The sequence below is a fragment of the Carya illinoinensis genome, chromosome 3 (assembly GCF_018687715.1).
Source record: "Carya illinoinensis cultivar Pawnee chromosome 3, C.illinoinensisPawnee_v1, whole genome shotgun sequence".
NCBI lineage: Eukaryota > Viridiplantae > Streptophyta > Magnoliopsida > Fagales > Juglandaceae > Carya > Carya illinoinensis.
Genome location: NC_056754.1, coordinates 722736 through 732370, shown reverse-complemented (window position 1 = coordinate 732370; position 9635 = coordinate 722736). Strand labels below are relative to the sequence as shown.

Sequence of the window (9635 nt, the reverse complement as noted above, 5' to 3'; positions counted from 1 at the left end):
AAATACTTGGGTAGTTTTTAGAAAAAAGACATGTGGTGAATTTTTGGGACTTCTATCTGCGTTTGATAATAATAAATCGCTACTACTAAGTATTTGCAATCACCTGACTAGTCATTTTTGTTATCACTGCTAGGTTGGAGTTGGAGAGAAAGACGTTATAAACAATGCAACAGATCAATTTCCCCCGCATGATGCAGAAGAGAAGTTGATATATCCTACCTACAATGCCCAGGTGCACTTGGTGTAAATAACATTTATATTTATAAAAGAGCAAGACTGGTTGCACTATATATTTAGTAGTTAGAAAAGTTGCAGGATCTTGGTTCCATTTGGTCCACCTCATTGTATAGCCCATAACTATATTTTGTGAATTCCCAAAGAGGATTAGATCAAAACCTCTGTGTTTGATGTTATATCACAAGATTTTTTATCCAAGATATTCATTGCTGACTATATAATGCGTGTTTATGAATTTTTTATTATGTTTGCTAATTTATAAGTACTTAATATTGGGTTTCAGCTAGATGTCGTTTCATATAGGTGAAAAAATAATGAAAATTCATAAATTGGATTTAAGGTATTAAAACACAAATAATTTATTATTTGGACATATAAATAACTAACAATTAATAATATTATTTGGACATAAAATAATTTATTATTTTAAGTTAGTCACTAAATTGGACATTTAACTAAGTTAATTGACTTAGTTATAAGCCAAAGCGGAGGGGAAAAAAAACTGTAAAGCCATCTTTTGCAGCGTTTTTTGATCGTTGCAAATACAATACCATTAAATCCAAGCTATTAACAAATAATTTCCCTAATTGCTGCAATTACTTATTTGCAGCGTTTCTTAACGTTGCAAACACTCAAAAGCAACGATTACAGAGCGTTGCAACTACAATTCAAAGCAACGAATGTAAATATGTTGCAGTTGGTCTACTCTATTGCAGCGCTTCTTCTCTCTTTGCAGCGATTTAATTACGTTTTAATTAAACAAAAGCAATGAAACAAATTGTTGCTTTGCCATATCAATTCCAGTGTTTTTATTGTTTTTTGCAGCGATTAAGCGATGCTGCAATTAGTAACAAAAGCAGCGCTAAAATGATATGTTGCGTTTAACGTAGATCAGTTGCAGCGCCTATTGATTAATTGCAGCGATTTTAAGTGTTGCAAAAAGCTACAAAAGCAACGAATCAACTGTAGCGCTGTTGTTGTTGGATGTCTATTGCAGCGAAATTTAATGATATATCAAGGATAAATTTCGCTGTAATTGATCTATTGCAATGCCAAGCCATTCAGATGGGGTGGTCTTTTGTAGCGTCAAATTATTGAATTTATAGCGGTGTAAGAACGCTGCAAATGAATGCTTTTGCAGCGTATTTTCAATAACGTTGCTATTGATCAAAAATATCACATTTATACTATCGAAGATGCAAGGAGGGTTGTAACAGCCCGCTAGAAATTCAATTGTGGAATTTCTTTTGACCTTAAGAACCTCGTGAAAATTCCGTAAGTTTACACGAATCGACTAATCGCATAGGTTTTAGCCTGTCAACATAGTTAGTGTTATCACTCACTATGGTGCCAGAAATGCGATTTTAATTATTTGAGATAGTTAGAAGTGTCAGAATACATTATAGTCTACACCACTAGGCTTAATTGAATATTTAGGATTTTTCAGTACTAAGTTTATTACGTTTATTTTTGGAGTGAATAGTAATCTCGATAAACGTACTAAACGCTGTGTTTTCAAAATCACAGTGTGAAATGTCCAAATTAGGTTAGCGAAATTTTATTTGGATACTTGGCAAGATCTTAACCACACATAATAAATAGTATTAGATACTTAGCACAAAGAGAAACCATTAGATGGAATTGTGAAGGAAATCAAGGTGTGAGATCATGACACCTAAGCAAAATACACATTTGGAAAATATCTTAAGAACATAGATTTTAAATACACATGGAAAGATTTTAACCACCTTACTCTTCCAATTCTACTCCACATTTAGAAAATATTTTAAACTAATTTCGTGGATGTTATTGGGTAAAAATATCTTGAGTTGATTTTTGTAGATATTATTAGGTAAGAGAGTCCTACACTCCACTCTCACTCCGGTAAGAGAGTCCTACACTTAACTCTCACTTCGGGTAAGAGAGCCCTACACTTAACTCTCACTCCAGCCTCATCTCTTCCATATCTCATCCATAATTATCTCCAGCCACCTCTCCCCACGAAATTATCTTCATTTACACTTTCCATTGAAAGAATATCAAACACTCTCTCTCGGACAGCTTTTAGGAGGTATTTTGCACGCCAATTTCGAAGCTGTTGTAAGTGTTTTATCATAAAGTCTCCTTCATATAAGTTGTTCCCCTTTGAGTCTAGTTTCCGTAGATGTATTTTTCGTATCATTCCATGGTCATTTGGTCAGTCAAAAGTATTTTTAACCATGGAAAGGTCATTCTGGGCGTGAATCTGGAGAGTATGTTATAGTTTGGAGTTTTTGACCAAGCTAATGGATAGATATTGGTCCGAAATTTTTATGGAGTATTGTTAACATGTATATATGACTATTGGTTGAGGATTTTTGCATGATTAAAGGTTTTGATGAAAGATTTTCTTAGATTTAGAAACTTAGAAACTGGAAGAGGAAAAACAGTTTCTGTTTTGAGAAAGTTTAACTCTTTGGTGGTCTAAACCTATTCTAATGACTTTGATAATTTTATTGGAGGATCCTAAACATCTTATATACATGTTATATTATTATTTTGAAGATATTTGATGTTAATTTCAAAGATATGAAATTTTATGCAAAGAGATATTCAGATAAGCCAAAGTGTGGATATTCTTGGCTAAATTTATGTTTTGGTTAATTTCTAACCATGTGATCTTGAATTAGAAGCTTATATATGTTTTAGGACATCTTTTTAAACCATGTGATGGTTTGGTTTGAAGATCATATAATTATAAGTTATAGATCAAGAGATTTATCAAAACTAGTTGAGGAAAAAAGTTTATGTTTTTGGACTAAGTGTAAAACCAAAAACTCCAAATGTTATTTTGTGATTTTGGTGACTTTAGTTCGATGATTTAAAGCATGGTTGATGTTAGGATGATATTATTAATATGTTAGAAGTAAGATTTGATTTTTGAAATTCTTGGAGATGTTTTGATTTAAGGTCAAAACTTGTGATTCAAGTGCTTGGATCTTTTTACAAAAAAGTTTGGTGTTAATTATTAGCTTTTTCTAAATGGATGTTTTAAGTATGGTTTTGAACTTAGAATTGGAAGATGTTTGTTGCAAAATTTTGGTTTAAGCATGAGTTTTGAAGTTGGAAGGAATTGCAACAAAAATCAAGGGAAATGGCCTATGGATGTTTCGGCCATAGTGTGTTTTCCATAGTTGTGTTTTGTTTTAAATTTTTCTGAATTGATATTTAAGTTTAGAACAAAATTTACATGAGGAATGTAAATTTTGGAAACTTTTGGAATTAGTATACAAATCCTTAAGTTATGGGTAAAACGGTCATTCTCCCACATGTGGAGAGTAAAATGAAAATGTTACTCTTTAAGTTAGTATTTTCCATATTTCAAATTATTAGTGATTTAGTTCTAACTTTTAGAATCACTAATTACAGTTTCTCGTGATCGCACTTGAAGTTTTATAAGAAACGCGGAGATCGAGGTAAGTTAGCTTTTAACTTACTAGCAGTCTACTGTGTATGTGTGCTAAGTAAAAGAATTACAGTGTATGTATGTATGTTATCATATATGTCATGCCATGCCAAGTTATCATGTAATTGTCTATTATACAGAATTTATTCTGTCATCAATTTTTATCTGTTATACAATATATTCTGTCATGTATTACTATACATTACAAATATGTCATGCTAAATATGTTATTTGTTATATGTTATGCCATGTTACGAAATGTTACTATCTCAAGTTGGTTATGTATTTCAAATTATGTTCAAGTCACGTTATGTTACGTCAGGGCTTCAGTCCTTTCATATTCCAGTCACGTTTCATCTTGAGTATATTCAGTTTATGTAGAATACATGGGGCCACAACAACTGTGGAGTATGTATTTAACTGCATAGTGATGTATAGAATACATGGGGCCACAACAACTGTGGAGTATGTATTTAACTGCATAGTAATGTATAGAATACATGGGGCCACAACAACTGTGGAGTATGTATTTAACTGCATAGTGATGTATAGAATACATGGGGCCACAACAACTGTGGAGTATGTATTTTTCATGTTAAGTCAAGTTTGTGTAGAATACATGGGGCCACAACAACTGTGGAGTATGTATTTTTAATGTTAAGTCAAGTTTGTGTAGAATACATGGGGCCACAACAACTGTGGAGTATGTATTTAACTACAATTGTGATGCGTAAAATACATGGGGCCACAACAACTGTGGAGTATGTATTTTTCATGTTAAGTCAAGTTTGTGTAGAATACATGGGGCCACAACAACTGTGGAGTATGTATTTTTAATGTTAAGTCAAGTTTGTGTAGAATACATGGGGCCACAACAACTGTGGAGTATGTATTTACACGTAGAATACATGGGGCCACAACAACTGTGGAGTATGTATTTTTCATGTTAATTCAAGTTTCAGAGCAAGTTCATGCTAAGTCAAGTTCAGTTCATGTTTCAATTTAAGTTATGTCAATTATGCTATGTTGTACGCCAAGTTATTCTTTAATTACTTATGAATTTGTTTATTCATTTATGCTTTTACTGTCATCCATGCATCATTAGTCTGTGTGGAAGTTTTTTGTTAACTTGCTGAGATTTGTAATCAAATCTCACTGTGGTAGTCCCAACTACCATTCCCCCCGAATGGTAGATCTTGTTACAGGACCTGAAGGAGGATCAGGAGCTGACCAACTAGATACAGTCGACTGAACGACGGTGCGTCGTTAATGTTAATATAGCAGTTAAATTACTACTTGTACGATGGAGTTGCATCTCCAGCACTTTTGGATCATAACTATTTTGGAATAGTGCTGTGATCTTAGTTATTCAATGGATCTTTATGTATGAAGTATGTTTTAAGTATTGGGATATTTTCAGTTTGGTGCATAGTATTGCTAAAGAAAAAATTTATCCGCTGCGAATATTGCATAATGTTAGATGCATGTTAGGATTATTGCATCTTATATGTCATGAACGGGGGCAGGTAACCTTGTGTTGCATGTCTCGACACTTCAAATGTCCGTCCGATCCTAAACGGAATTTGGGGGCGTCACAAGGGTAATAACGCTGCAATTGATTAATATCAGCATTTTTTATAGGTATTTGCAACGATTTTAGGCGCTGCAAAAGGGCGAATTTCTTGTAGTGCGTTCTCGCCGTCGTACTTAAATAAGAGAGAAAACGAAGAGATATTGAAGGAAATAAATGCAGGATTTAATGAAGTTTAATTCAAATACAATGGTTGATCCTTTACATTCACTGTACACGACACAAATTGCCACAGACGGTGGCTTAACTGATACTTAACGGGAATAATAAAATTAACGGAAAAACAAGATTTTCTGTTAAAACAACAAAATTCTGTTTGATAGGCACTTTTTATATATAGAAGATATAGCTTGAGCCTCAGCTTTTTCTCATCGTTTTTTTTTTACTATTTGAATATCATATATACGTCTTCTTTTTTCCTACATGTGTGGTTGTAAGAACACGTCTCCTTGAAAGTGCTTGAAAGTGGCTTAATTGCCACAATCTTTTAACATATTATATTTATTTATTTATTTTAATATATAGTTTTCTATTTATATTAAAAACTAGAGATACAAGCTGCTTTAACTTCTTTTGTAAAGAAGCCAGATAACAAAACTATACATGTATGCATGCATGATCCTGGAAGCTGGTCCAGCAGTAGTACGCCTAATTTGAATGGTAGAAATTAAACGCAAGACTATTCTCATGGAAGCTGGCAAGAGGTAGAAGACTTGTTAATTGACTTGGCGGGATTGGCCTTTATCTTTGCATCTGTGATCTTCTTCTATCGATCACATGCATCCTATCTTTGGCTCAACCACTAATTCATATAGCGCATGATCTTTCAGTTTAACATGACATGCATTCACTTGAATGCTACTATACATGTATGCATGACAAAGACATATATATACACATATATATATATACAAATTTCTCATTAAGTCTCTGCAAACTCATTTTTGTAATTATCAAGCGAAAGTCACGCAAATCTCTAGAACAGGCCGGTTCGCTCAAGCAAGGATTAAGCTTAATTAATTAATTATTTTATATCTCGCGAAATTTTAAACCAACTAATTCAAATTTGACTAAACTAGAATCAATTAATACAACATATATACTTATAAGTACCCAAATAATCCATGTATTGACACTAAAATATTTACCAACACTTATACAAAATCGATCGAGCATGATCATTAACCAAACTGATTTTAAGACGACGGCCTTCATAGTTCATGCATACAAATTTATAGTACCCGGCCGGCCGGGCATATGTGTACAAACTCTTGCCAACGGGTCATCTTCATGATCAATATCTAGCTGTAAACAAAAGCTCGCTTATATTAAAACACCTGCACATCCTACCAGTTAGCTGGGAACAATTAATTGCATGTATATCTCCCGACCTCAATTAATTAAGAAATATATTTTAAGTCCTAAATCAATTTTTGGTATTTAAGATAAATATATATATATACAGCCAGTACGACGTTTGGCGTACATTACTTTTCAATTCTATGGTCCCAGCTAGTTTGTTCGCTTTGGCAAATTGTAGGCGTCGACCTAGTGAATCAATATTACGCAGTACACAAGCTGGCTTATGTACATGACTCGGATGCAGGTGTATAAATAGAAGCAAGCCGCTAGAGAGGGTTTGCATGCAGTATCAACTCTCGAAAATGAAGGCCATTTTATTCATCATCTGTCTTCTCTTAGCTTCCTCAGTACTTTTTGTTCCTTCTTCAGTTTTAGCTCGAGAATTGAAAGGTGAGCGTACGTACCAGTAGATAGTACTCGTGTTTGATCTAATTTACATTGCATGCGGCATACTTATTGATCAACTGAAATACTTTGATGACGTTATTTATATATAGCTAAAAATAATATATAATTAATTGCACACAAATATATTCATTAATCTACATGCATATGGTCGTTGCTCAAAGAAGGCAAACAACAATAAACCAAAAAAAAAAAAAAAAGATCACTGTTATTCTTTCACGTATATATGCTGAATGATATCGTGAATTTTCTTATTGTAAGTGCTTTTTGAATCGAAATGTGTTTTCTGCTTTAAAATAGACCAGATCGATCTTAGCAAATAGTAATTAGGCACTAATTTAGTCGTTCTCTTTTTTAGTTTAATTTAGGACGATACATATATTGATCAGTACTGATATATATTCAGATACATATGAAATCGTATCTCTGGTAATGGTATTTATTACGTACGGTGCATATTGCAGTCGAGCAAGCTGATGCTTCGTACCCTAAAAGGCCAGTAGGACCAAGATGTGGTAGTCATCAGCGTAATTGCACAAGATTAATACCCCCGCCACCCCCGCCACCTGCTAGATATTGTCGCTCCTATACGCGTTGCCGCCGGCCTCCTTGACATCAGAAGCGCCATGAAGTGGTACTACTGGTTCGGCATAAAAAGCACAAGATCTTTTATACATATATATATATATATATATATATATATATATATATGTGTGTGTATGGTTTTCTAGGGGTCTGTGATGGCTTTACTTCGCAGTAGTACTGTTGTAATATGCATTGATCAGAAACTAGTGGACGCTACTCTCTCGTCCTTGTAATATTAATAATAAATGAACTCCAAGCAGGAGTCCTGTACGTATGTACAGTTTGATGTAATGTATTATATATGTGGGCAACTTGAATGGGTAATATAATATAATCTTGGTATAATCCTCCCAATTAACTTTAGATTCACATGTATCTCAAATAATCCGTTTCAATATTAATCATTGGTAAATCATATATATTATCAAGTACCATAGATCTACTCTTAACTTTAAAATTTTGAGAGACTAAATTAAATTGTGTTTTGTGAGATACTATAATTGATAAAAACTTATGTAATTTATGTATTATACACCCAAATTCTTGGAGTTGACAATTGACACTCTAAATTATTACATTTTGACAGTTCAAACCTTCTTTTAAGATCTAACCACTATGATTAATTGTGCCATATTTTACGCTATATATACTAAGAGTCTGATGATAGAAAATAAAATATAATAGAAAAAAAAAAAGTGCAGAATGGAGAACAATGGAGATAGACTTTGAAAGTTACATCTTTGTTATTCTCAATTATTATTAAATGCAAACATGGATATTATCTTCACTATCCTCTCAAACTCAAGGTAGAGAATCTTGAGTTTGAAATTTGAGTGTGGCTATATCTATTAATTGATCGTCGATTAGATGTTAATATTTGTGATGAAATGGCTGGCAACTGGAATACTAAATCTGAAGTTGTAGCTAAATAATGGGTTCTATATGACCTCGGTCAACTATAAAACCAAAATCAAAAGGCCAAAATTGGATATAGGGCTTCAAATAATGTTCACAACAAATCAAAATTCAACAAAAAATATCTCAAAGCTAATACAGATATTTCAAATACATGGATTTGAGATGATACATATATAATTGAACAACGATAAAAATTTTGTGAGAGATAAAGCTAAAGGAATAATAAATATTCCACATGGTTGAGCCTGGAATTAGCCAGAGGCTCTAATACAATGATAAAAAATAAAATATAATAGAAAAGGAAATTATCAACGGAGAAGGAAAGAGACAAAATTTAAGGCTATATCTTTGTTATTATCAATTGTTAGTGAATGCAAGCCTTTCAATCTTATTTATAGTAAAACTACGTTGCGATAATATAAGGTCAATATTTTAATTATAATGAAAATCAAATCAAGATAATATCCAATCAAAATGATCTACTCATTATGAAAATCAAATCAAGTTAATATTATTTTCAACATCTAAGACCATATAATAGCCAATAATTTGTTTCTTAAAAGATATCTAAAATCTCAGTGACCGAAAAATTTAATGCTCACGAGAAATCAGAAAACAAAATAAAAAATTACACACTCTGGCTTTATAAAATTTGATTGTTGAGAATTAATTTCGATTTCTTTAGTTAATGATCTCTATTACTCCATCACACCTATATTGAAGAATAGAAAGGCAAGATTTTCAAATTAATTAGTAAGCACACAAATTAAATGGGACACAAAGAAAAAAGAAAGAGGAGAATTAAGATCGAAGACAGAGATTTGAAGACTCGAACAGAGTTAGAAGACTACTTTCCGGTTGAGTTGGTGCATGCATGGGATGGGTTGGCATGCAGTGGCCTTCCTCCTTTCACACGATTATGTGATGTGTGTATGTATGATGATACATATGGGCCAACACAAAATGAGTCCCACCACCATTAATTATTCAAGAATTTTACAGTAGATAAAAAAAATATTATTTTCTAATTATGAGTTCACAAATAAAATATAATAAATAATTTTTAATAATCTAATATCACATTATAAAATT

General features: G+C 32.6%; 1 long non-coding RNA gene across 1 annotated transcript; it reads left to right on the top strand.

The window, feature by feature from the left end:
* Nucleotides 1-6776: 6776 nt before the first annotated feature.
* On the top strand, nt 6777-7979 carry LOC122305580. The gene is made up of 2 exons (XR_006241167.1): nt 6777-7025; nt 7505-7979. It is a non-coding gene; the product is annotated as an uncharacterized LOC122305580 (long non-coding RNA).
* Nucleotides 7980-9635: the final 1656 nt, after the last annotated feature.